This window comes from Haliaeetus albicilla, chromosome 5, assembly GCF_947461875.1.
Source record: "Haliaeetus albicilla chromosome 5, bHalAlb1.1, whole genome shotgun sequence".
Classification (NCBI taxonomy): Eukaryota; Metazoa; Chordata; class Aves; order Accipitriformes; family Accipitridae; genus Haliaeetus; species Haliaeetus albicilla.
Window position 1 is genome coordinate 30401769 of NC_091487.1, and position 27382 is coordinate 30429150.

The 27382-nt window shown below is 38.0% G+C and overlaps 1 protein-coding gene across 4 annotated transcripts in view; it reads right to left on the reverse strand.

The window, feature by feature from the left end:
- AKAP6 (A-kinase anchoring protein 6) overlaps positions 1–21284 on the reverse strand; it is a 291528-nt gene extending 270244 nt beyond the window's left edge. For 2 of the 4 annotated variants that reach the window (XM_069784015.1, XM_069784013.1), the window contains exon 1: positions 21106–21282. The gene's annotated coding sequence lies outside the window, so the exon portion shown is untranslated. Of the gene's footprint in view, positions 1–21105 lie in introns of all 4 variants that reach the window. The other 2 variants (XM_069784017.1, XM_069784016.1) reach the window with 2 other exon arrangements.
- Between the last annotated feature and the right edge of the window lie 6098 nt (positions 21285–27382).

Below are 27382 nucleotides of genomic sequence, written 5' to 3' on the forward strand. Positions count from 1 at the left end.
TGAATATCAGTAGGACTCCTGACTTCGGACAGGCATCAGGATGCAACAGTTCCACCACAAAAATTTCAAGCAACAGCAGACAGTTATCAAAGGATGCCTCTTTGAGCCCAAGGAAAAAAGAAAGAAAAAAAAAATAATCAAAATTTTTGAGCTTGCACATGAAAAAACTATGGCTCATAAGTTCAAAGGAATGCGACATGGATTTACTAACCAGTTTGACCCTTTCCCTTTCTCACTGGCTACACATAGGTGAGAAAGGAGAGGTAGTGAAGAAAGAGCAGCTCCAAGAGCAAGTAAAGACAAAGATGTGGGGCTGGTGCCCACACCCACTCTGCTGACAGATTCATGGCTCAGAATTTTTGAAGCATACAGCGACAGGGAGAAAAATCAGAAGGCATTAATTACTGCAGCAAGGGAAGAAACAGGTAGGTACATTATGAGTTAAATTATAATGTAAAGCAAATCCTGCTCCTGTTATAATCTCATTTTGCTGTTGAAATTAAAGTCTGAAGAAACATGTTTTTCCACTCTTGCTTCCCAGATATTCAAGAGAGAATTGAAGCTGGGAGAAGAAAGCACAGAAACAGCAGACAAATCTGTTTGGCAGCACCATGTGCACCAACTAGCACAAGCAGACCAGAATGCTCAAATATAAGCATACATGTTTATATATGCTTTCACTATGTGCACTTGTTGACATCAACACCAGCAATGAAGAATTTTAAGAAAAAGCCAATATATTAAGGCCACTATCATCTATGTCACTTTTCAAATCAGGAATTTTTCAAATCTTCTCAGTATTGCAGGTCTGAAAAACTACAGAATGCTGACAGGACATGACAGAACAATTCATCTGTGGTCCTTTTATGCTTTTGTTACTCACAAGAGTTCTTAGAGCTTAATCTCTGTATAAATCATCAGAAAATACAGAACACTTCAAAAGAAACGCCTAAAAAGCCTCTTTCCTCTTCCAGTCTGGACCTTGCAGAACATGACACTTTGGTCACATTCTAGTGCAATTGATGCCTCCTCAGTTACTGCTAAGATCAGTTATAGCTACCGCAAGGTCCCTGCTCTGCTGCCAGATTAGTTGTTCCTAATTTCTGTTTAGCACTTCTTATCCTGTTCTGTGGTTAAACTGGTTACAGCAGTTTCTGAGCAAAGAATCTAAGCCTGTACCTCAAGTAAATAAAGAGCTAGCATTTTCTCTTTACTGGGACTCAGTAATGTCAAGAGGAAAAAATTCTCCTCCACCTCCAGACAGAATAATAAAGCACTGTTACATTGCTTTTCACAAAACTCTGCTCCAGTCCAAACAAAGCATATCCACAGGAGTGAGTGTGTGTCAGCAAAAGGAGCGAGAATCCTTTAAGAAAAGAGAAATGGCTAGAGGCAAGCTGCTTCAGGAGCTACAAAGAAAACTGCCAACAAGTCAAACCAGCTTCTAGAGTAGTGCAACAGCCAGGACTGGTCTGCAGCTGAGCAGGTGCTGCAGGAGGTTATAGCAAACTACATTGCCCATTATCTCAATAAGGAGACAGGGAGGAGGAAAGGCAGTGCTGATAACAGCTGAGGAAACAGCAAGCCAGGGAAATGCTGAAGCAGCTGCTTGGCAGCAAACAGGCAGCAGCACCCATCATGATGAAATAGAAATGCATGTACACAGAGTTATTCTGTTGTATTGCACTTCCAATTCACATTCAACCTTAATTAGAATTAATTTTTAAGGTCCTAAGAGAAATCCACCTTCCACATGGCTGCTTTTGCAGTAATAAGGATTAAATCAATCCTTTCTTCCTTCAGCTCCCCACTGGGAGCAAACATATGGGTTCTGAGAGAGTTTGACCCACTTCCCATCTGCCAGTGACCAAACTGGAGGTGGTGAAGTGAAGCATTGTCGCCCTTCTGTGAGAAGGTGGAAAGAGACCTCCCAAAATTAGGATGAACTGAGTCATCAAGCAAAGATTTTTACATCAAAGAAAGCTTTTTAGTATACCAGAATTCATTAAGTAGCATGTATGTGTATACATACATGCACACATTAGGGTTTTGTATAAATCTTCTATCAGTCATGCTACGATAATGCAAATTCTTCCATAGTGAATATTCATCTGAAGTTATCAGTCAGTTTTCAAGATTCCCTTTCATCTTTACTTTAGTTGCTTGTAGACACTAGGTGAGGCTATGAGTCAGGTAGACACTGTTGATCATCTCCACCACACAGCAGGATGCAGTGAGGGACTTCTCAAGCTTGTGAATTTGATTACTCCAGAAGTAGCCATATTCGATTAGTAATAAGTCCAGCTGATAGACAAATTTATTGCCTCAGGTAGAGTACTCCACTAATGTGGCCTTACTGTTTTAATGGCCTGAGCTCTCTCTATCAATGCACTGTATGGTGCAAAGCTATCAAGTTCATTTACTGTTATGTCAGGGTTTCTATAGTGCATTTCATTATAGAATTGCCAGTGCCAGACATGTCCTGGGACTCTTGCGAAGAGATTTAATATATGCATTCCAGTTTTTAGGAACTGTGGGGCATTATTGTAACCTTACATGTTCATACCCTGATAGTCACCCATGAGCATCTTTTAAAAATGTGCAAAAACACACAGCGTATTTTTAGTGGAACATAGATTTTCCAAGCTCTAACCAGCCAAAGCTTGAATGTAGGCCTGTTCAGAGTTGTCAGCATATCAGTTTTGCAGGAATCAAGCTCAACGTTTGTACAATTTAGGAACAAACTATTAAAGGAACCTTCCTGCTGATCCAGTTCTCCAACTTTCTTAAAGGATTTCACCCTCTGTAAAATCTCCATAAAAACAGTGCACCTAAACTTGCATTAGTTCCATTGACAGTAATGAAAGTTATCAAGTGCTAGATGACTTACAGATTTAGACTGCTAGCTCAATTATCAATGCTTTTCATTCCAGACTGTAATTTATTTTGTTCCAGTCTTAATTCATTCATTGAGCAGCACCCATCACTTCTTACCTCATGGAATTAAACCAAGGGCACTTTTGAATGAAAGGTAATGGCTCCAAAAATGAAAATAAAGCATTTAGCTTTAAGTTAACTTCTAATCATTCAGAAGTTATGTCCACTACTTAGATGTTAGCAGAACTGAAGTTCAGTGAAGACTAGTGTCTCATCTAAGCCTCAAAAGTACATAAAATTAGAAACTTTCCTTCTTATGCTTGGTAGCCAGCACATTTCCTAAGGTAACTAGTTTCATTAACTTAAAGTTATGATAGTAGCAAATCTCACAGAGGCAATAGATAGCAGCAGACACCAAAAGTGTAACAATGTTTTCTAGTATTTAATTTTTCATTTTGATCAGGTCAGAAACACCACAAGAATGTGTTCCCATAGTACTTCAGAATTCCCAAGTGCAGAAAAAAGTAAACAGAGAGGAAAGTAGGACAAAACTTCCTGAAAATTCACATCGCAAATTGTTTTGAGACCCAAAAAAGCATTTAGGTTAATCCACATATTAGGCACAGGAATGCTGCTTCTCTCTCTTGAGAAGACCAAACAGCTTGAGAAGACCAAATAGCTTCAAAAGGCCAATATTTTTTGCTATACATTAAAACTGCAGATTTCAAAGCTAGCTATTTTTAGCTGCACTTCAATTTCTCACTTAGCTTTTAATTCTTTTATTACATAGAATACATTTATCTTTAGGGAACTGTCAGAGACCAGAATGGGTACCAGCTTTGCTACTACCTTTATTTTTACTATCACTACTTCATTTATTTTTATATCTAAAAAAGTTTTATTCTGATAACTTCATACTCCTAGAACCGCAGACGACTTGAATTAACCTGATTAGGGAGATTTTTTTTTTTCTGAAAGATTAGAAAACGTGTGTGACGGGTTGTAAGTACATGGCCAGTGTTACATAGTTTTTGCTGCTTTTAGGTTGTTAATATCTCATCATTCATTAACTTCTGACTTGTCACAATTTTTTAGTCTTTGCAGTACTGATCAGAAATTTCTTTCATGGAGGTCAGAAAATATCACTTGAATTGCAAATCCTTCTCCCTCATTCTTTAAAAATCTACTAGTAAGTTTTTAACTGTAAGTCAGCGTACTGGGGAACAAGACTGTTCAAAAAACAACTCCAAATTGTTATATTAGCTTTGTACCTACACTTCTCGGAATAAAGTAGATTATGTTTTAGAACAATTCAAAATACCTTTTAGAATCCATTTCTAAAAGGTTTTAAAATTTTGAAACAAGGAAAAGGTCTACAACAAAATAAGTTATTCTTTTTTTTATTTTCTTATTTCTTTGATCAACAATTTTTATGATGCTTTACAATGCAATCATTCTTAATGATTTCATATACATAAATGTGAAAGTAAATATCTTTAAAAAATCTTAAGAATAAACTCATCAAGGCAGGAAATTCAATGGAGATATCCATTTCCATCAATTTCATGAAAAACAAAGACAGAACCATGAATCACTTCCACCTCTTACTTCCAAAAAGAAAAAATTAAATTCTATAAAATGTACTAAGATAATTTAGTTATGGTACATATATCTTAATAAACAAGCTACAGTAATCTCATCATAGAAAAATTTAAATTATGGGAACCAAAATAGCTTTTTCAGTCTTGTTCCAAGCCATTCTTCTTATCTTGGGAGGCATAAAGAACTTTAAATTCTGGCCCACATAAGTGTCTTGAAAAAAATGTCCTGTGTCTCACTCCAATCTTTGGATAGTTCTGCTACTGACTATGGTATTAGGTCAGTATGTGTCCTATTAGATACTTTTAAAACCATGAGCAGTCTTCGAAGTGTTGAAGAAAATGCATTATTTCCCAGAGAAAAGAAATTCACATGCTTATTAAGCTTGTCTAAAAAATCTGCTGAAAAATGTATGCTAACCTCCAGACATAAAAAAACACACAAAATTGTGGCGCTCATTTAGTTTCACACACAGAAAATGTCATTTATGCCAGAATTTTAATTTACGTCCTCAACTGCTGTTTTAAAGAGGTAGTTTTACTATGCTTGGATTTATTAGGCAGATCATAATTCAGTATTGTGACCTAACAGTCCAGGAAAACAAATTCTTAATAAAGGATGGAAAGTCAGCGTTTATTAAATTGAGCTGCATGCCAGAAGGATGTAGCTATTCTTTTCAGAAAGTAACACAATTGTTTGTATTAATAGTTTGTTGTTTTGCAGAGGCAAGTAGCCTATTCTTTACATTTAATATTTCAGGTATTGCAAAGTCAGTAAAAACACTCCTCCTCCCCACCCAGTTCTTTGTTTTAAAGTCACAGGACATATCTTTAAAAAAGATTTTTCTATGTGGACTGATGCCGAAGTAAATACAGGACAGATCTATTGTTTCATGATATAGACAAGTAGACTGATAATTACTTTTAAGTAAAGATATAAAGGTTCTACAGAAACAGGGATTTTAATTATATTCTTATCTGTTTACTTAAATTTTGTTTTATTAATCTATGTCAGAGCATTGACATATAGACAAAATTAATGGTGGAGAAAACAGATGCAATAAAGGCTTCATTAGTTAATTGACTAAGCACCTCCATAACATTTAGTAGAAGATCCATCATTGTCAAAGGGTTCACGTAACATTTCTGACTGCAAAACACCTGTTTAAACAGAGGACATCTACATCTAAGCGAATTAAGAATCAAGGGCTCGGCAGCAAACACAACCAAGCTTTCAACACTATTTGAGCTTGTGAGCCCAATCATTTTAGCCTTTTCACATCTACCTTTATATTATATTAAAATGTAATATAAAGCTGGGTAACACTGGACACAAGTATAAATTGAGAGAGGAGTGGCTGGAGATCAGCCCTGCAGAAAGGGATCTGGGGGTGCTGGTCAACAGCAGGTTCAATCCGAGTCAGCAGGCTGCCCTGGCAGCCAAGAGGGCAAACCCCATCCTGGGGTGCAAACACAGTATGATTAGCCAGTCCAAAGAGGTCATTATCCCACTGTATTCAGCACTGGTGTGGCCTCTCCTTGAGTACTGTGTGCAATTCCAAGCCCCACAATGTAGGTACTCGAATGCATCCAGAGGAGGGCAGCAAAGCTGGTGAAAGGGCTGGAAGGCACATCCTATGAGGAGCAGCTAAGGACTTTGGGTTTGCCTAGTTTGGAGAAAAGGAGGCTGAGGGGGGACCTGATTGCTCTCTGTAGCTTCCTGAGGAGGGGAAGAGGAGGGGGAGGTGCTGACCTCTTCTCCCCAGGATCCAGCGACAGGACATGTGGGAATGGTTCTAAGTTGCACCAGGGGAGGTTTAGACTGGACGTTAGGAAGCACTTCTTTACCAAAAGGGTGGTCAGACACTGCAACAGGCTTCCTAGAGAGAAGGACTGCCTGTCAGTGCCTTAAAAAGAGGCATTTGGACAATGCTCTTAACATGTTCTAACTTTTGGTCAGCCCTGAACTAGTGAGGCCATTGGACTAGATGATCATTGTAGGTGCCTTCCAACTGAACTATTCTAGTCCATGTTAAATATCAACAAGAAGAAAGGTTGATAATTTATCTTTTGTTGTTTTTGATATTTCAGAGAACAGAAGGTTAACAATTTTGGATCTCTGCAAGTAAACAATGTCTTCTTTTTAGACGAGAACTGTTCATATCTTAAAGACTACAGCTGGTATTTCAGAAAGTTCATTCCTTATTTGGGAACTCTCTACATCACACCATTTCCTTCTTTTCACCCAGAAAATAGGTTTAGTTTATGGTTTCAATATGGTTCTCTGCTAACCTCTATACCACAGAGAAAGACATTATCTTTCTGGGTAGCAATGATACACAAATTAAGTTACTCTTAATTAAAGATGGCTCCATCGATTTATTTTGTCAATGACTGGCTTCAAAGGTTCCCCAAAATAATCAAGAACTGTGGTGGAACTATTATTGCCTTTTTTTGACATATAACTAGGTATTAAGGACTTGCTCATTAATTGCAAGCTTATTGCCAAGAGGGTAAGTATATAGGCCTAAAAAGCTTTGTAATGGGATATGCAGCATTTCACTGTTAAGCCATTCATCCACATCTGGTCTAGCTTAGCAGTGACCTAAAATCATTACCGTATGAAGGCTCCCTCCTAAGTTATGCAAAATGAACCTATTTAGTCCAGTTTTTAAACTGAGGAAATATCCACATCACAAAAGACCCATTAAAACATCCTGCAGAGTCTCCAAGGATTTAAAAAATGAGCTTGCTTAGCCGAAGTTAAATTTATTATTATGTTCTTAAACTGCTGCTGATTCATTTTCTGCATGCTGTAACCATACTGGATAAGGCCATTAGGTATATTTTGTTACATATTGTACTTTAAACTTCTTTGACTTATTCCCAATATGACTAGAAATAGTGCATCATACCCATTAGATGGCCACAGAGGAGTTTGCAATGTTCGTGTTATTTTGACAGGAGCTGAATAGGAGTGGGGGCCTGTGGAGTCTTTAACCAGCAGTTAATTTCTGGCCTGCTTGTATCATCTGTTACCTCATTCTCCCTCAGCTTGTTAGAGCCCACAGCAAACCCATTCAGCCTGTAGCAACCCAATTTCTCTGCTCTTTTTCTTGAGGTAGCTCTTAACAAACTCTTTCTTCCTGCTCTGTGCCCCTTCTCTAAGCTTTCTCCAAACTCTCTCACCAGCTGCCTCTCTGTATCTCCTTGTGCAGCAGGGTGCCCTGATAGCACAAGCACACCCTGGGCACATTCTTTTCTTCAAGTCCCTTCCCTGTCTGCCCAAGCATCCTAAAGGGATACTATTGACTCTCTTGTCCAGCACTCCCCACACATTTCTAGCAGGAAGAATCACTTCAAAAAAAAAAAAAAAAAAAAGAAAGCAAACAAAAAAACCCCTAACCTGTCAATAAGTGATGGAGGGAGTACCCAATTATCGTGTCACATACCTGCCACATTCCTGGTACATTCCTTTGCAGGCCTGCTCTCAGACTCACTTGGTAACACAGTATGTGTTTTGGGCTAGGGAGGAGATACTCAGGACTTTTGTGTGCATCTGTGCATGACTTCACATGCTAAGTCTCTCTTTCTGGCAACGTTAACAATAACAATAACCATAGAAATATAACACTAGTACCAAACCAGATCACAGTACAGTATTCTGCTTATTTGGTTTTAGGATCTACAAAAATAACCAGCATCTACTGTACCTACTGTTGATTTCTCCAAAATTGGGTTCAATTACATTAGCATATGGAGTTGTGGATCTTGACCCTAATGTTCTTATTGCTCATCTACTTTGCCATTATTATCCTTGCTTTGTCATTAAAAAGGACTTTATTCCCTGGGGCTATCATAAACAATTCCTGTAAATTCATGTTTTAAGTTTGCCATCATGCTTCAGTTCAAAGAAATCACTACATGAAACTGTTTCCTGTACAACAAGAATCTTCATTCTCAGATTCAGTATTGGGAATTTTTCTTATTTCAAATAAGAGCAAACCAAAGCCAACAAAACTCTAAGACAATATCAAGCAGTCTAGCCCTCATCACATAAAAATCAATGAATCTTTTAAAGTTACTTTCAAGCCACGGATATGTTACTTAGCCTTTTAGAAAATAAAGCCATACACCTTTAAAGCTCCGAAAAATTTGGCTTCTTTACACTTTTAAAGCTATATTTCAAAAATTGCAGCCAGGATAAAGCACCTCAAAATTTGGTAATACTTTTTTCCTGAGAGGTGTCTCAAGAAGGCAAAATATTCATGTTATTTTCATGAAAAATGAATTTAAAACCCATCTGCATAATATTACTGGTGCTCAGATCTTAATCAGCTTTCCAGCACACAAAAAATACTTTAGTACTCTACAATACTACAGCAGCCTGAACTTCACAGGCAATACCATTTTCATTATTTGGCAGGAAAATGAAGAGCAATGTTATTCCCAAATCTTAGGGTCACACAGCCCTTTTTCAAACCTTTGAATCTCAAATGAGGCACACACATTTCAAATGGGTTTGCTGCTTGGCTTCATTCAATTTACCACATGACACTCCTTGGGGAAATCACAGAACCAGAAAAAAAAAAAAAGAAAAAAAACACAAACCAAACCAAAACACAAAAACAAAACCCACACAACGTGGGAAGGTACTGGGCCTGAAGCTCATTAATGACTCCAGTAAGCCTTGAATAAGGCCCACAGATTTATATTTCCATTAGACGCGAGACATGACAAGTCAGCAGGAGCAGAATTAGACCTGCACCAAGAACTAAACACCTCCTAAGGCAAGTTTCAGTGGCATGCCTGTAATAGGTGCAGGAGAGAAATGATTGTGAAAGGAAAAAAGTGCTAAGGTAGCTTCAAGACTAACCTTGTGCTGACATTTCTAGGCAGCTCCAAGACATCATTTATAAGCATGCAACATCATCACAGGTAATAAGTAGACCAAACCCCACTCACTGCTGCTCTGCTGCAGACCCTGCTCCTCTCAGCCTCTGCACTGCTCTCAGGGGAACTCTGACAGTCTTCCTCCTTGTCACTGCAGCAGGAATTATCTCACTGCAAAGCCTGGGAGCCATTAAAGTACCATTATGCCTTTTTAGCTCACTCACTCTTATTTAAAAACAAAAAGCTCACTCTCAGAAGCTCACAGTTTATTTGTGTGGGGTTTTTAATCAAGTTTTCCCCTCTGCATTTCATTATGTTCTAGATTTGTTTCTTGGAGTCAAAGTTAATGTCCCTAGCGCACACATTTGATGAGCTAGTCAAGTGAATGCATAGATATCAATCTCCAATCCCACCCCCATACATCTACTCCTCTAATCTCTTTTAAGATTAAAAGAACAGTGTTTTTCCTCCCCTTAAAAAAGGATATTTATTTGTATTGCATTACCACCCAAAAAGGGTAATACTGTGTGATTGATAACAACAGGGAAACATTATTGGACTTTTTTCTACTCTCAGTACCACAGAGTTGCCACTAGATTCATAAATGCTCTATCAAATGGCTGGTAATGTGACCTACATCTTTACCAACCTTGTAAAGGGTCACTGAACAGAATTTTGTTAGTTATTTAAGTATTGCCTGTTTCATCCCATTTTAATCTGATTCTCTGATTTCTTAGAAGAGATTGTTAAAATGCTGCAAACAAACTGTAGCACATGATGCCTGATAGTATAACCAACTCTGAAGTTTCTTATGAATAGTTGCGTTGTTTGCAATCAGAGTTTAGTTTGCAAAAATAATCATGTTGCAATAGTATATTCCTAAATATTTTAGTTCTCTGTGTGAAGATCTTTTAGGATTACTTGAAACAATTTTCAGAAGGAAATTTTGAACCATTTCCAATATACACATTCTACATTCCATTTAATTATTCATCGTCTAATCTTTGTTGAACACAGGCAATTGCATTTCCATTCTAGCAAATAATACAAATTCATTTATGAAGTTAGATTTAAAATATATGTAATTAAAACAGAAATGCTTGTTTACAATTTGTCTGATTACAGAACTACATACGTCAACACAAAATGTATATATTTGGGCTTTTAATGAGTACATTTCTGTGTGAAGTTTAAGTTGTAGATATAAAGATGTCTGCTTCTGGTTTTAAGGAAAAAAGCTAACTTTTGTTTATGGGGCAGCTAGCAATTATGAACCATCAACAAGATGAGGAGGGTTTAAACAGAGTCTTATGGCACAGATCATACTTTCCTCACTTTCAGTAAAACGTTTTGAAAGGCTGGAATAAGGCACTGTGCATCCTGGCCCAGGAGATAACCAGCTCTAAGTATTCAATACATCCTGTATTTCTTCTCATAAAAGGATTTAATCTACCAAAACAATTCTTTTCTCAGCTCCCTACAGGGAGAAGTGAAACGCTGGACTTACTTCCACTAGGCTGTCAGGATATGTTATTTTGCTGATCAAAGATGTTTAAGTACCCAACACTAATCAGGCCAAGACAGGTTAATTATAATCTCACAGGCCTTCTAGAGTCCAGGAAAATATTGCTAAAATAAAAATTCTGACCCCTGCCAAACTGGCATTTTTTCTGGCTCCAAATGCTATCAAATTTCACTTTCAGAACACAATTTTCAGGTTGCATATAGAGGGCAGGAAATACCATTTCACAGACTGAAAGTTTGTTGAGGTTCCTGACAACCTCTACCTTCCCTGTGGTTCTCCCATACCAATGAAAGCATCAGACAAATCAAAGAATGTTTCTCAGAACCTTATTATATCCTCATACATTTGATCAGTTCATTGCTGTCCAGAGTCTGAACTTATTAAGGATTAGTTAAAACCATGAGGTACAAGTCAGTTTATAAGAATAATACAAACAAACCCACTAATACTCCATCAACAACTAACACCCAGTAAGAACACAGAGAAACAGAAAATTCAATTTATAAGCCATTCGAGAAAGTTCAAGAAAATATGCTGTTGGAATTCAAATATGTCTAACACTGATTTTAGGTGCCGAGTTTAGCACGCTAGCTTGTTTTATTTACTTATTATATACATTATTAGATTTTTTTTTTTTTTTTTAACAATTCAAAGAATGAACATGGGAATCAAAGCTACATGCCAGTATACAGGTCTAAGGAAGACTAAACTGAAGTGGTTTCTAAATTACAATAGGAGTCAGAAAACAATACAGGTTGATTGTAGGGACTACTTTTACTCTTGATTGCTCATAAGGTGCCTTTCTTGCCATGCTCCTCTTCCCTGAGCTATTGGCACATGAGTTGGAAATATACATCCTTAGCTCACTTGACACTTACAGCTATTGTGGTTTCTATAAATAAGTAGTTATTAGACTGGAAAGAGCGATATCTCCAGAACCCAGGGGTCCACCTAATTCAGAACAGATGTTAGTCCTGTGTACCTTACATCTCATTTTAATGCATATCCATCGGTCATTAGCTGTTTTGAGTTGTTTGCTGTCTGAGCAAAACCTAGGGAAAAAAAGTTTCACGAAGATCAACCATAGATGTTTTAATGAAACAGTCTCGGCAATGACTGAGAAAAAAAAGCATTTTGTAGAATTCTTTTCAAGCTCTAATTATGGAAAGGAGTCCTTGAAGATCATGCAAAAGCATGGTGGATCCCCCTTCTTTCCCCAAAAATGAGTAATTTCTTTTACAGCAGAATAGCATGCACATATTGCCTCAAGCTTTACAGACCAGGTGTTGCTGCCTCTCTGTCTATATCAAAATCACTTAGACTCAGCCAGCAGAGAGATCTGCCTAGTCTTTTCAAACTTAATTGAGGAATTAAGCTTTTATTTTCAATTCAGCAGGCTCAACAGTTTGGCATACAACACTTGTAAATGTAATTTTTGTGTTGCCAAAACTACTAAGTTTTCCATACATTTGATGAGTCTTCTACTGTGCAATCCTTTATCCTAGGACAAAAATCTCAAAAGCTGGTTTCCTTCCTTTAGATTTTTACATTTTATTTTCAGCACTCACATCTATCTTTTATTCAGCAATGCACTATTCTGTCTGGCATCTGCTACTGTCTTGCCTGTATATGTGTGCATGTGTGTAAAGTTAAATTGATAGTAGTGTCACCTAGCACTTACACTGTGTGCTTTACAAAAGGGATCAGTACCATTATGTCCATTCCAGACGTGATGAACAAGAGGCACAGGTTCAGAGACAATGTGCAAGGGCTACATATAATATCAAGAGCCAGAAGCAGTTTCCAGGTCTCCTTGATTCAAGTATCACAGGCCGCTGCTCAAGGCTACCTTTCTTGTAGCTTGTCACTTATCTGACCAGCTCTTATTCTATATTATCTTACATTAAAATTTAATCCCAAGAAGTCCTCATACTAGTTTCAGTACATTATCATGACAAGCACAGGAGGAAGAACACCCAAGATCTTTACCTCAAACAAATATTAATCTAGTACTAGTGTCCTACATAAGTCACCATTCAAGCCCTCAACATGCTGACAAATATTTCTCCATAGTGCCCAACAAAAAGAGGAAACAACAGAGATTTGAGGGGGATCTATCCCTCTTGACCAAAGTGACTTTACAAGTTATGACAAAGAAAAGGGATCACATAGGTGGGACCAGCAAATGAAACTGAAGTTCAAATCCAATTCAAAATGACATAATGAAGCTGAACAAAAGGAATAATTAAGAAGTTTTCTGCATAATTCACAGAAATACAAAAATCAAGTCTCTCCATTTATTTAAAGGTTTACTTTAAAAAGCTATTGCATTGCAAACAGGTGCCAAGCACTTGGAAGGTTAAAATTGTTTTCTTCTGAAAGAGCAATCATCATTGTTGCTGATACACTGTCTGTTCATACACCATGCACAGAGCATATTTGGACTCCACCTCCTTCAGGTACAAGAAAAAAACAAAAATCCCCTAATTATTTCCCAAGGTATCTGTCCATAACATCATCAAAAACTAAACTGGGGTGTTATTGTTAATGACCTAGTAAAATACTAGGATGAAGTTTTGAGAAGGAACAAGATTAGATGATGCATTAAGGATCTATGAAATACACCCTGCATATTTTAATAGCTGACCCTTAAAATGGCAACTCGCATATCTGCTGTGTCACTGCCTTAGCAACACAGACTAGATATGCTGAAATCTGACAGATAGCAAGCTTTTCTAGCTGAAGCTATTGGGTTTAGGTGGGGTTTTTTGTGGCAATCAAAATCTGATTTATTCTTCTAACAAAATGTGGTATGTTTTAGGAGACTAGCAGTGCAGCTTGAAGTACAGGAAGGATGCATACTTGCTAGTACAGAAGTGCCTTGGCCAGGGAATTAGCCTCCTGAGCAGGAAAAGCTGCTTCTAAACATGATCTAACATACTTGAAAATTGTAAGCAGCCTGGAGCAGCTACATGCAACAGCTTTGAAAGATGCCCTTATTTGAAAACCTTCTCAATAGACCCTAGTTATTCTGTCAGTAGCACTCCGCTCTGAAGTGCGGTTTTTCATGACAAAAACTAAGCACTGAGAAAAGTCTTTCATTAGTTTTGTCATTGCTAAATAGTATTTTATTTTAGTTTCTTTAAGGCTTGTCTTGCTATATCAGCTTAAAAACAATCTTACACAGCCCTCAGACTTAACAATATCTAGCTCCTTTTTGGTTTGTATTCACTGTGTGAATTCTATCAGTCTCTATCAAATAAATACCTGTCAAAAATCTTATTGAAAGATTTTTGAAAGAAAGATAAGATAACAAGTCACCTGTTTCACTTTATTTCTTGGTGGGCTCAGTTACAAGCACTCAAGGTTGTACTTTGTAGTGCAAACCAGGCATTTAACCTTACTTTCCAATTTCCTACCCAATAAGCCTAATATTTCAGTAGGCAGGAACATTGTTTTCTTAAATTTTTTTAATCTATTTTGCAGAAATATTTTTATATTGACTGCCTTGGCAGTGAATATTCTGTCACAACAATCTGTCAAACAAAGGACAAGCACTTATCTAGCCAATAGAGGAAACGCCATTTTAAAACTTTTAGAACAAATGCGCTAATTTTTTTTTAAAAACCAAGTAGCACACAGAACTTTTTCCTTTCTGTTGCCAACTACGCATATAAAGGTCCAGCTTCCAGCAACTAAGGTATGGATTTTTATTATTTATTTTATTTTAAACAGTACAATCAAGGTTTGTCTAAAAAAGGTTAGCAAGCAGATCCTCCTCTTTCGAAGGTCTAGAACGTTCCCAAGCTCACGATGTTAGAGTTGCAGCCTAATTTAGGGTAGGTAACAATCATTTTTTGTGTTAAATCCAGTGAAATTTCATGGATCCCCACTATGAGTTCAGCTTTACCCAATACAAACAACAACAGAGAACAACCAACCTCAGAAAACAAACTCAGAAGAACAAATAGGAAAGTACAAAGACAGACAGATAAAAGAATATATTCTTTCTGAAGTACTATATGAGCAATAAGAAAAATAGCTGCTTCCCCCAGGTCTGCCAAAGGTTTTCCAAGAAACTCAGGCATATTACTTATCCCTTATAAGGGATATTAGAAAAAGTGAGGAAAATAGTTTCTCACTTCAATTTAAACTGAAAATTAATGCAATCTAGTCAGGAAAGACTTCACCAGTTCTCAGGTATTTGTACAGCCCCTAGCACTGTAAGGGTCCTATCCAAACTTTGGTAGGGATATCTGAATTGTTTTGCTATTTTAAAATGTAGTAATAACCCTGAAGTCCCACAAGTTTTCTGTATATAACTTTTCATAAACCACTTTTTAGAGACTGTCCAGAGGAAACGCAACTTTTTTTCAAGGGATTTCAATAAGAAAAGAATGACAACTTGTTAGATGAGAGCATTTACAGGCATAACATTCAGGAACAGAAAGCTGGAAGGAGCAAGAAAGACGCAGAGGAAGTCAACATATGATAGAATTGAGCAGGAGCTGAAAACAAGAAAGTCAAGTCTAACATAGTGTGCAGGGAGCTATGTTAGGTGGGATGTATTTTAAGACTGAAGTAGAGACTCAGCTACAAGCTTTTAGTCCAGAGACCAAATGCTGCAAAAATGACACAGGGAAAAGAAAAAAAAAAAAAAAAGACTTGTTTTATGCTCAGATACTTGCCTCCTTTATTTTAGCCACACACCAAGCCAGTAAAAATTCGTATTATTCTTTCACAGCTCATGAAGAAATTTCATGTCTGCATCCTAATCCTGCAACTATGACAACATCGAGCTTACAAGACAAGCAGTACAGGGCAACTCTTGAAAGAAAAAACACATACGCAAAAGTAATAGATACACAGACTGAAACCAAAACTAATTATTGCAGTTGGGTGCTTCCTCACCTAAAAGCTAGGACTTCTTTTAGTACAACCTAGCTAACAAAGGCCATCTTTTTAAGTGTGTCAGCTCCCACAAGACACTGTACCATGCGGGGCTGGGAAATCTATTTCATAGAGCTATTTCCTCATAGAAATCCCTATCACTTGAAAGATCTCTTTGCCAAAGAGAGAGAGCACATTTCGGTTATATGCTTAGTATACTTGGTGTCTATGAGAAAGTAATTGGACTTAGTGCACCAGCAGTACTTGGGGTCAGGCCTTTCTGTGTCTGCACTCAGGTTCACAGGAGCCTGACTGCCACACAGAGGGTCCTGCGGCTCCCCTTGCACAGCGCCTTTTTACCGCTTCATCCTGCAAAACAATCAGTCCTTCGGAGAGCTGACTGCTTGCCCTGGGTGCTCTTAACAGTTCCAGAAGCCACTTAGCTGGCAAAGGTAAGAGTGTCACCATAATTCACAGTGCTCATCCTCCGCCCTTAACTTTGAGGCCAATACTCTCCACAGAACACAATGATTATCCCCTGGGCTGGAGAACACTGCACTTACTTTACAAGCTATCTCCACTTCCAGGTGTCTTAGAAGACGCTCATTCAGCAGTTGAGAGAAAGTCCCTCCTTGCCTGGCACTGGGATTGAAAACTGGACAAGCAGGAGGCAGCAGCATTTTGGTCTAGGCTGCTAGGACAAGCCTGTATCTGACACGCGCCATGAGAATTGAGAGTTCACGCAGAGCGGAGAGCATTTCTGGCTTTAAACATCTTGTCTGAAAGCGCCAGACATTGTAAACTGCACAGAGCTGAATTTTTTGACCTTGGAGGGATGAAAAGCTGAGTCAGCCTTGCCGGGATTCAAAGTACCTAAGAGTCTAGATATTTGAAACCTGTAGTTCAAACACAAAACAGGAAGGGAAGAGCTATCTGGATTGTTTTTTTCTTTATTCCCCAACACCTTCCCTCATGAAGCAAAGATTTTCTGAAGGCATTTTAAAAATAAGAAACTTTTTGCTTCAGGAAAGCACACTGATATTCTTAAAGAGTGATTTTTGTGATGACCCTTCTGACATTATATAAATACACACATGTGTGTATACATATGTAGCATGACTATTCATGTAGTTAAAACTACTATGACCTTACCAAACCAGTTAAGGGATTTATATTATGCATTTTTAGGTTTGATTTGATGGATGTGAAGTGGGGTTAGGGGCTTTTATTTCTAAATCAATAGAATAGAAAATATTAGATACAAAACTGAATATGAGAAAGAAAATACCCCATGGGCCTTCATACAAGAGAACTGATTAAACAGCATACATGCCCACTCAGCAAACAAGGGACAGGGAGCCTTTAAGCACTGACAAAATAGAAAACATCTATAGCAAACACTCATTAGTGTTAGGAACGTAGCTGAGGTCTCTCTTCCCCTATGCCAAAGCCTGCAGAAGCTGAGAAGCCCAGGGTGGCAGCTGCCTTTTCAGGAGAGTTCTGGATCATGACAGCGATGTCAGATATGGTTGCCCACCCATTGCCACTTCAATCCAGTGTCCTGCTCCCTCACTGCCTAGAGCAGCAATCTAGGCTTCTCCTGGCTCTCCATCCAGCTTAGCTTTTGCTCCTTCCCTTCCTGTGGCAGGAAAGACCTGGCCCTGCCCAGGTGACTCGCAATAAGAGTAACATAGACAACTTTTCTTACTTTCTGCAGCTAGAATCTGTTTTAATGAGTGGCTATTTTCATCAAAAGGGCGAAGCAAAAGGCACCTTTTCCCCTCCAGTTCACAGAAATGTTAGTATTCAGACATAAACTAGTTGCAAGATGATTCCCTGAAGTTGTCTTTGCATTCATGTATCATTACTTTTATGCCAGTAATACCAGTATAATGTCTCATTACAGAACGTACAGACACTTCATTAAATTGCATAGGCTGTACTTATAATACAAAACATAAATATACTATTCCAACAGACAAACGTGGTATCTTTTAATACATACAAATCTTTTTTCTTTTAAATACAACTCTGGAACTTCAGACATTCTGGCCAACTGTACCTCTCCCTGAAGCTAGTAGCACTCAGCACAGACCAGAAAAAAAAAAAAAAAAAAAAATCAAGCCCAGAATTCTGTCAATATTTCTTTCATGACACAGCAGTGATTTTTACAGAAGAATGCAAGTAAATTAAGACATGGCATGGGATTGGTTTTTTTTAATTATTTTTAATTCCTCAATTATTTTGAAGGAAATATTTCACCAGCATTTTGGAAATTCCACCAGTTCTGATCAATGCCTGAGCACTTCTGATAAAGAGGACTCCTTTGACTTGACTTTCCAGGGATAAGTTCCTGGACACAGACCCATTCCAGACTTGCCAGGGCTGGAGGGACGGGACACCCACCCACCACTGTTCCACTGCAACATGACCTATAGAAGATAAAGTCTAGAGCACAGGGTTCCCTCAACTCCTCTTTAGAGAAGAAAGAAGGCTTCCTTCCATTGAAGACATGCTCTGATCCCCTCTAAGTAGGCTTTGCATTGTCATATGCTGACAAAAAGTTCCAAGAAGTATTAAAATTGTGCCAACTTCCATTGCTGGAGTCAGGTTTTCTCATCAACTCCTACAGTTGTTTTGGGAGGAACTAAGCTTCTGTTTCTCTCTGCGTTCAGTGCTAAGCCGTGTAGGAACTATTTAATTGATGATATAATAAAATCCTTTAGAGCGAAGCAAAGATTAAACAGTAACATTCTTTCAGTTCACTAGCATACGCCCATCTCCAACTACAGGTCAGTATGAAACTGCATATACAGAAGAACTCTAGCCTCCAGATTAAGTGTCCAAATTCAGCTACTTCTGGGAAGAATACATGTATTTAGAAAATTTATTGCCTTCAGTAATGATGAGTAAAAGCAGCTGTGGAACAAAACTGAAAGCAACACAGATTTCCTACTGTTGAATGCTGTCTCACTCATAATTGTAGCAATTATGAATCTGCCTCAACAGCAAGCAAAATTGTATTACATCTGTACTGTTTCTACATTTGGTCATGCTCTGACTCAGGCAATCAGGCTTGCTCTTCACAATAAGACCTTCTTCATCACTCCATACTCTTCCATATCCTCATATACAGACCTCAGTGAAACACTCGGGCCCATACAAAAATGAACAGGAAGTGTTCTACAATCAAGGCATTCATCTAGAGTCAGAATTAGCTGAGATGTTCACCAAGAAACTAGTGTCATCACAGCTCCATTATTAGCAGGTGTTTCCCAGGGCAAACAATGCTGTGAGAATTGCATGGAATAGAGAGTAACAGGAACTTTTAAAAAAATAATGTTTAAAAAACATTATTTGCATTCTCATTATTAGAAAAATATTAAAAAAAAAATCTGCACTAGGGGCTTCATAGCAGGTCATCTCCCCATTAATACTTTCAAAAGCTGTCCTTTTACCCCCCATATATTTCCCCTCATTTTTAACTCATCTGAGAAATTCTAGTGATAATCAAGTCACTTGCAAAATCTAACAAAATCTAACAAAATACATTATTATTAATATAGGCATAATATTTCAACCAAGCATTTCTTACATCTGCTCCTGTATTAACTGTTCTTTGATGGTCCCTAAAGTTGCAAGTTAAATGCATTGCTCACCAGCTCTCTTCACATCTCTAATTCTGACGCTAGCCAGACATCAGCTGTCCCACCCTCCCTCCCATCCTCTTGCTAACTCATACCTTCCAAGTTTGCCTGATGAGAGCACAGCAAGCGCAGGATACCACTACTTTCATACTGTAAAATACACCACAGATAAATAAAGCAACATGATTCTAATGTTCATTTACAGTCATCTGCTTTGTGGTTTGCAGTAGGAAAAAAAGCCAACAACTGTACCCAGACCATGCAGAAAAAAGCATATATGATGCAGTACAGACTGTCTAATAAAGATATAGGAGCTCCATTCCAGTTTGTGCCAGACAAGACCATTGCACCCATCCCTATGAAGAGGGGTCAGATCTCATATTTACTACTCCATACTTTATCAAGTATAAGGGACTAAAACCCACAATAAATATAGACATTGCTACAAGATTAGTGGTTGCTATTGTTTCTTGCTGCACTTTTGAAATATAAACTACACAGAGAGAACAGAGTCAGAGACCACTCCCTAATTCCTAGTGGACATATTGATCAATTAAAATGACATGTGTCTGGTCTTTTCTTTCCTTCTAATAGCAAGCAGCTGAAAGACTGACTCTTTTAAACATGCAAAAATCAAACAATTTGTATACCATCCAGCAAGATTAACTTGAAGTTAAGCAAAATTAGCCTGGCGTCCAGAAGCAAGACCTTAATACAAACTAAACAAATATTGGACATTGTAAAGAATTGCTAGATATTATAGACATGATTTTAACGAGCTTGCTAAATATAAAAGACATGTATTTTCTTCCCATGATAGAGATGGAAGCCTTTATAAGTATTCCTATTATTATTTTATTCATAGCAAAGCCCCTCAGAATGCCTGAATCTTTGGCTACACCTTTTACTGCAGTTGCAGCAGGGAAGGGAAAAAAAAAAAAAAAAAGCAGCTTGTTCTTCTTCCAGTGAAAGATAGATTTAAAATTCACTAAATTCATATTACTATTAAAAAAACAGATTGAAAGAAAGTCAAACAGTTGAAAAGCTAAAAGCTACTGTACTTTCAAAATAGCTGGTTATTATTCAACAATTATAACAATGTTTTGCTTTTTTTAAGAATACTAACAGAAATAGGACAGTACTGAACCATGTTTAAAATCAATACTGTTCCAGTTGCTTGTTCAGCACTGGTTCGCAGAGTATTTTCTGTACTGTCATGTTATGGAAGGCCAGTGAAAGTAAATAGGTGGTACTCATGCTATTGAAATAAAATAGGTTAGAAGAGCAGCTACACATAATAGTAATGCTTAAATAAAGAGACAGGGAAAGGAACAAGCCACATTTATGGCATTAAAATTGAAAACAGCTATTCTTTCAATTTAAGTAAATCAGACTGTAGCAACTTTAATTGGATTGTGGAATTTAAATATATTCTCTTCAAATCTTCAGGGTATTACCACAAATGCAAAGACAAGTCTAAACATTCAGACTGAATGCGTTTTCTGTAGGCCTTTGTCTTAGCCTGCCTGCCTGAAAAATAATATTTAGGCATGCAGCATCTTTCTTCAAAATGATTTTCACAAGGCAAACCCCACACATTCTTATATTAGGAAAACCTTATAAAACAGGAAAAAATAATGGCGCAATTAAGAACAGCACAACATTTTGCACTTACCATGTCCTGTTCAAATCATCCTCTTTTGATGTTTACGGCACATCTGTAAGATGCAATACTAGGAGGTGCCTTGTGTGACCTGCTGCATGATGCTGTGACATCAGTTCAGATGATGCAGCTCATTATGGGAAAGACTGCTGTTGCCATGGCAACCGAGATGTGATACGAATCCTTACTGCATTTCCAGGGGAGCCCGAGACAATACGGAAGCCCTTTAAAGAAACAGACAAAATGCAAACAGGCTTTTAAAGTACTGTACCATAGATTTTAGAGCCCATGTTCAAGTACATGCCTCTTATTAAGGAATATTTTAGACAAATTATTCCTGCATGGTGATACAAAATTGAGATGTATGAGCTGTAAATTATTTTTACATTTAAAACTTAATATTGTGTGTGTCAATTTAAGAACAAATTTTATAAGTCAAATTTGGTTAGCATGTAAGGGGAACCTTACTTAAAATAAACAGTCAGTAGTATGATTTTAACACTAGGGCTATAAAGACAATAGTTATTGAACAGTATTTTAAGAAATATATATTTTTATGCTGCCCCACCCTGCTCCTACATCCAATCTGTCATTTACAAGAAAAATCTTGTTGCTAGGGAAAAACGCTTGATACTTCAAAATGAGGAGATTTCACACTGTTGAATGAATGACAAGAAGTTTTTTTTTTTTTAAAAAAATAAAAATAAAAAGGCTTTTTATTCACAAGAGTGTGAAGAAGTTTCTAGCCAACCAAGTAAAAATCTCCTTATCATTTTTCAACTGTAGGGCAACCTGCACTACCATCTGCATGCTGAGTAGCCTGGCTTTCATCTGCCCATCAGGCAGACGGATGAGTGAGGACTTTGAAAGCTGTGGGCCACGCTGCATGCCTAGTGGGCCACGCTGCTGATAGCCTTCACCACTCAGGTAGAGCAGGATGGCCAGCAAAGGGGAGACCCCCACCCCATAACCTACCTGAGGGGCTGGGATTGGAGGCTGAGCCTGTAGATTTTACCTTTGGCACCAGGAACCTGCTTGCATCCCTTCACAGTAGTGATGAGAGAAGCAAAGGCTATGTGAACAAGCACTAAAAGGAGCTGTCTGGAAATTAAAATTCACAACCAAAGAAGAACCAGCACATTTTTGGCCACTCGCCAGTTCTATTTGGATGAGAAAAGTTTCTGGCAAAACCTGCTTTCCCTAGCCATGAAAATCCCTTTCTACATGGTAGGGAAATAAAAGTACACAAAAGACTGGACCCTATACACTTGATGTGCTGAAGCCCAGAGTTAAAACAAAGGCCCAGATTGAACCAAGAAGCCTCAATGCCCTGAAGATGTCCAGTAAATATGGGTGCCACTATCTGAAGCCCTTCATTCCCTTAAACTCAACCTGCGAGTAAAAATTTTGATCTTTGATTTCAGAGGAAACTATAGGAAATTATACCCTCTTACCCATCGCCCACCTTTGAAAGGAAAGAAAAAAGCAACATTCATACCTATTAATTAATGGATTAAATACAAAGCCTCTCCATAGACCTAGGAAATGTCATAGCCTTTCTAATTAGTGCTGTCTTGACACTGTATGTTCTGATTTTGGGCAGTTTCTATCTTCTAACATTAATCCTGTCATTCCGAGCAACACAATAAAGCCCTCAAACTGACTCAATACCAAATCCAGTTTAGTGACCCATTATAAAGTGTTACTCACAAAAGAGCTATAGCTCTAGATTTTTTAACATTTAAAACTTTCTTAGGTCTCTGAGGGTATAATTCACAATTTAGCAGACAATATGATTGAAACATGATTTGGGTTGGACTGACAGGAAAGCTAAGGAATGTTGATGCAACTTAGCAAAGTTTACAGTACACTGAATGTCTTACTGTTCAAACAGCATGAGTTTCTGAAAGTTTTCATTAAAGGAACTATTTCTCTTTTGCTAATTACTATTTGATATAATTTTTACTACCTTTACTGCTATGGGAATGGAGTTGGACGGAGGCAGCAAGCTTTTGTTTTTCTTAGAAAAATGATAAGATTCAGGATCATCATTATGGTGAGCCAGGAGTCATAATCTAGTTATGGGTCTTCCTCATGCCTGTCAGCTTGGCTTTTGTTCCTGAACACTGGGGAAGTGCAACTGGTGGGGTGGGCACATCAGGGAAGCACACCCTGGGCTAGCCCCACCGCAGCTGGGTAGCCATCCCCACCAGGCATCCTGCTCAGACCCTCCAGAACACATCTGGCTACGTGTGACCTCCATGTAAGCTTCTCTTGCAGGGGCGAAGTAGAAGCATGCCTAACATGGACAAAGAGGAGTATGGGGAGGGGAAAGAGGTCAAGCAGGAGCAGGGAAAATATCAGGCTATTTTGACAAAGACTTCTGCCTATTTACTGTTAACTACAGACTGTACGAGTTTGTCTATTCACATATGCAAATGATAATAAGTAAATGGAGACAAAATTATAGTGATTTTCCTGGCTTTTGATGTTTGGTGTTTTTTAAATATCAGTCTGTTGTTTATTTTTCTCAAAAAATGTTTATCATGAGCCAGGACACATCAGATTGCATGCAAGACAGCTATACCAGGAAAGTCCCGTGCAGACTGTAAACGAAGGATTTGTCACGTAAGCATTATGAATGGTACTATAGTGACTTTACGTGGAGGACTGCAACCACTAGATGCTAAAAGGAATTTCTACCTTATGAATACAAATGGTAGCAGACACAAGCTTTGCAACCTCCTAATTAAAACTGCAGATCTAGAGGAAAAGAGCTGGGCCTAACAGCTCCAGATGTTTTTTTTTTTTTTAAAGGAAAAAAACCCCTAAGTCTGTGTTTTAAGACAGCTGCGGTTATTCATGCAAACCAGGACTGACATATCTTTTAAATCTAAGCTTTAAAATTGCTTTCCATTCGCATTTCTTCCAGTTCACTGGAACAGGAGATGTAGAGAGAGAGAGACCAACCCATCCAATCACTGCCTGAACACCTTGATCATTTTGAAGTGTCTCCAGTAGGTTTCTAAGCCAAAAGCACAGGGCTTTGACTCTACCTTTTTCCCTATCAAAATAGAAATATTTTATCCTACTTTCAATTGTAACAACGCAGGTCAATGCTGGGCATAAATTTCTTATTCTAAATTCTTATTTTAATCAAATTCTTCCTCTCCAACACAAGTTGTAGCGTCTTTCCCTTTCCTCACATTGGGATCCCCCCAATTATTTTGAAGGGAACAAGTTTTATAGATGAAACACTTCTTCCGTTCAGATGAGCATCAATCTACTGCCATTGTTTTCCCTTACCATCAGTTTATGTAGATAACTAACACAAGTTTTCAATAAGCAAACCTTTGCCATATAAGTAGGCACTGCCTTAACTTTAAAAAAGTTCTATTTCCCCTCAGTAAGACCAGTAATAAGTCAGGGACTAACTTTGACATGATTTACTTTCTATTTAACGATGTTCAAGAAAACGAGCTAGCAGCAAACTCACAAACACAGCTAAACAAAGTAAAATGCCATTGCAGACCTTTTCTCCACAAAATCCAGATGTTTCCTTTTGTGTTGTTTCCCCCTCCAAATGAAGGAAAGCAGTTGCTTACCAGTTGCCAGCTACCCTACCCAAATAGCCAAGAGGGAAAGGGGGAAGTACGCTGAGGGACCAAAGGAAAGGAGAATTGCGTATTCTGAATTACCTGTCAGATAAGCCAGAAGCAGGCTTTAACTTAAAAATAAAACGCATAATATGCAAAATCATAGATACTGAATGTTGATGTACAACAGATCGGCAGTGTGTAACGACACTCAGCAAAGAAGCCATGATTCTCATTCAAGATTTCGCAATCCAGTTCAAGAACCCGTCTCCCAGATTTTGCATGGAGTGCCTTAACTAAACAGCTATACATCAGGGTTTCCATTCCACTGTTGACTCTGTCAGAAGGAAAGGCTAGGTCATACACATTGATAATAACTCTATCCCTTTTCCCTAAAAGGAAAGGAATATAAATCAAGGTCTTATTGAATCCATCAACTGAATGTTGCATTGCAGAGGTCAGAGATATACATAGTCTGCCTTGACTAAAATCATTAAACATCTATGCCTCCCTACATTGTAGGTAGGGGATATTTTCCACTCTGTCATCAAGGTCATCTGAGCCTCTGTTCCTACATTAAGGGAGGCCAGGAGTGGGAACTGCTGTTCTGGTACAAAGTTGCACCCTTGTATGAAGTAGAAAAAGTAGCAGTGCTCCCACAACTACACAACTCAAACATGCTGGCCAGAAACATACACCAGTTTCCTTTAAGTTTGGAGCCCCTCACTCATACTAAATCACTACACAGAGAAGTCCCTGTTTACACGATGAACACATTCACACTTGTTACTACAGCCTGAAGAACAACTGGGTCACCGGTTTCCTATTTGCATGTGGGTCTCGGGAGAGGCCATGAGATTAAAAGGCTGAAAACTCAGTTTCCCTAAGTGGGACTGCCTTGCTTCATCTTTTTGAAGATTAGTAACTTTGTAACTGATAGTGCATTTGTTTCTTCTTTCCCTATAAGATGAATGCATCTAGTGCAAACGTCCAATACTCATTCTGTTCAGAAATAGCTTCACAAATTATAAAAAAAGTCAAGAACAGATAAGAAACAAAGACAGCAGTAACTCTACAACCTGAAAAATTTCAGTTACCCCTTTTCTACATGCATATGGTAGAATAAAATCTTTCCATTCCAGCATAAACCTTATTTAGTCACAACTCCATGTATTCTGTCAGAAGCAAGGCAGCATCCTCACTCCCGACACAGCGAAAGATTACAGCAGGGACATGAGTAATAGGACACTTCTGCTAGCCACTAATGAGCTGAGGTCCTCAGATGGAGAAACACATGAACTCCAGGTGTTTTGATCTAGCTCTGGACCAAATACTACATTGTTAGAACACTCCAGGGCATATAATATTGTGATATCAGTGTATTTGTTTTCCTTTGGTCTCATGCTTTCAATCACCCAAGAAGTATATTACTAACACAATAAGAAAATACCCTAGAAGCTCTTCAGCTTATTAAAATAACATTTATATGAAAAAAACCAACTAAAATTAGCTTGAGATTTTCTCCTTATGCTATTAAATACAATCTATCTGCAATATAAGGACCAGTCACTTTTAGTAATAAAACTTAAGCTTTCCCAAATTAAGTTGTAAATCTTGCCTCTGAACTTTTCTGCTTACTCCATCGTTTACCCTAATAGACTGCACCAGAGGTCACAGTCTTGGTTTTGCTTCTGTTACAGCCATATCTGTCCACTAACATACCTCACTGTGTGCACCTTACCACATTTTCTGAACTTGTTTCTCATGTTTCCTCTCCGCTTATACTGGTCTGATTCAAGGCTGAGACCTGATCACTTCATGTCTTGAAAACTGCAAAATCCTCCTCTCCGGCCACCAAAGATCAATTTCACCCCTTTCTACTCAGGGTATTACCAATCAGTTCATCTTTCTGGCTCATCTTACAGTGAGCTTTAAATCCCTGAGCATTAAATCTTCTATAATTAAATCTTTTCTATTTTCACTTCAAACATTCTGGAAAACTCTGCATAGTTTTATCTTCCTGCCTCTACAGAATTGACTACACTTTGCTCTGCCAGTAACTTTCCAGCCTATTCCTACTATAAGCACTTCCTTTTCCATTCCCTCCTGCCAACAAGAAAAATCCCTATTAAAAAAAAAAAGTCAGGAATAATCTTCATTAAAATTCTCACATTGTTTTGCACAGCTCTAACCCTATTTGTAAACAAATAGGAAAACAACAAGCTGACTACCATCACTGACTGACTTCTATACTATAATTGGCCAACATGTTCTAAAACATCCTATTTTCTTTCCTCCACCTCAGCCCCCTCCAGTCAACCTGTGATGCTCCTCCCCACTTGTTTCACATATTCACTCTCTGTATTGTATTTTAGGAACAACAGGCTAATGGCATAAACATAGTACATACAAGAGACTGAAAAATCTGTGGGAAAAGCTGACTAATCATTTTGGCTTCAAGCTGCTGGATTTACAGCTATTTGCTCTGAAACTGGATAGTTTAAAGTCAGTTCAGGCATTCCACTATTAACTTTAAACTAAACTAAAAGTTTAGCCTAAATCGCCTACTATATGTATACCCACAGAGGCTGAAACACAGCGTGGTTCTCCATGCTAGTTAAAGCAGGAATCTATTTTTAGAATCTGAAGGCAACAGTCATTTAACAAAAACAACAAAAAAAAAAAACCAAAAA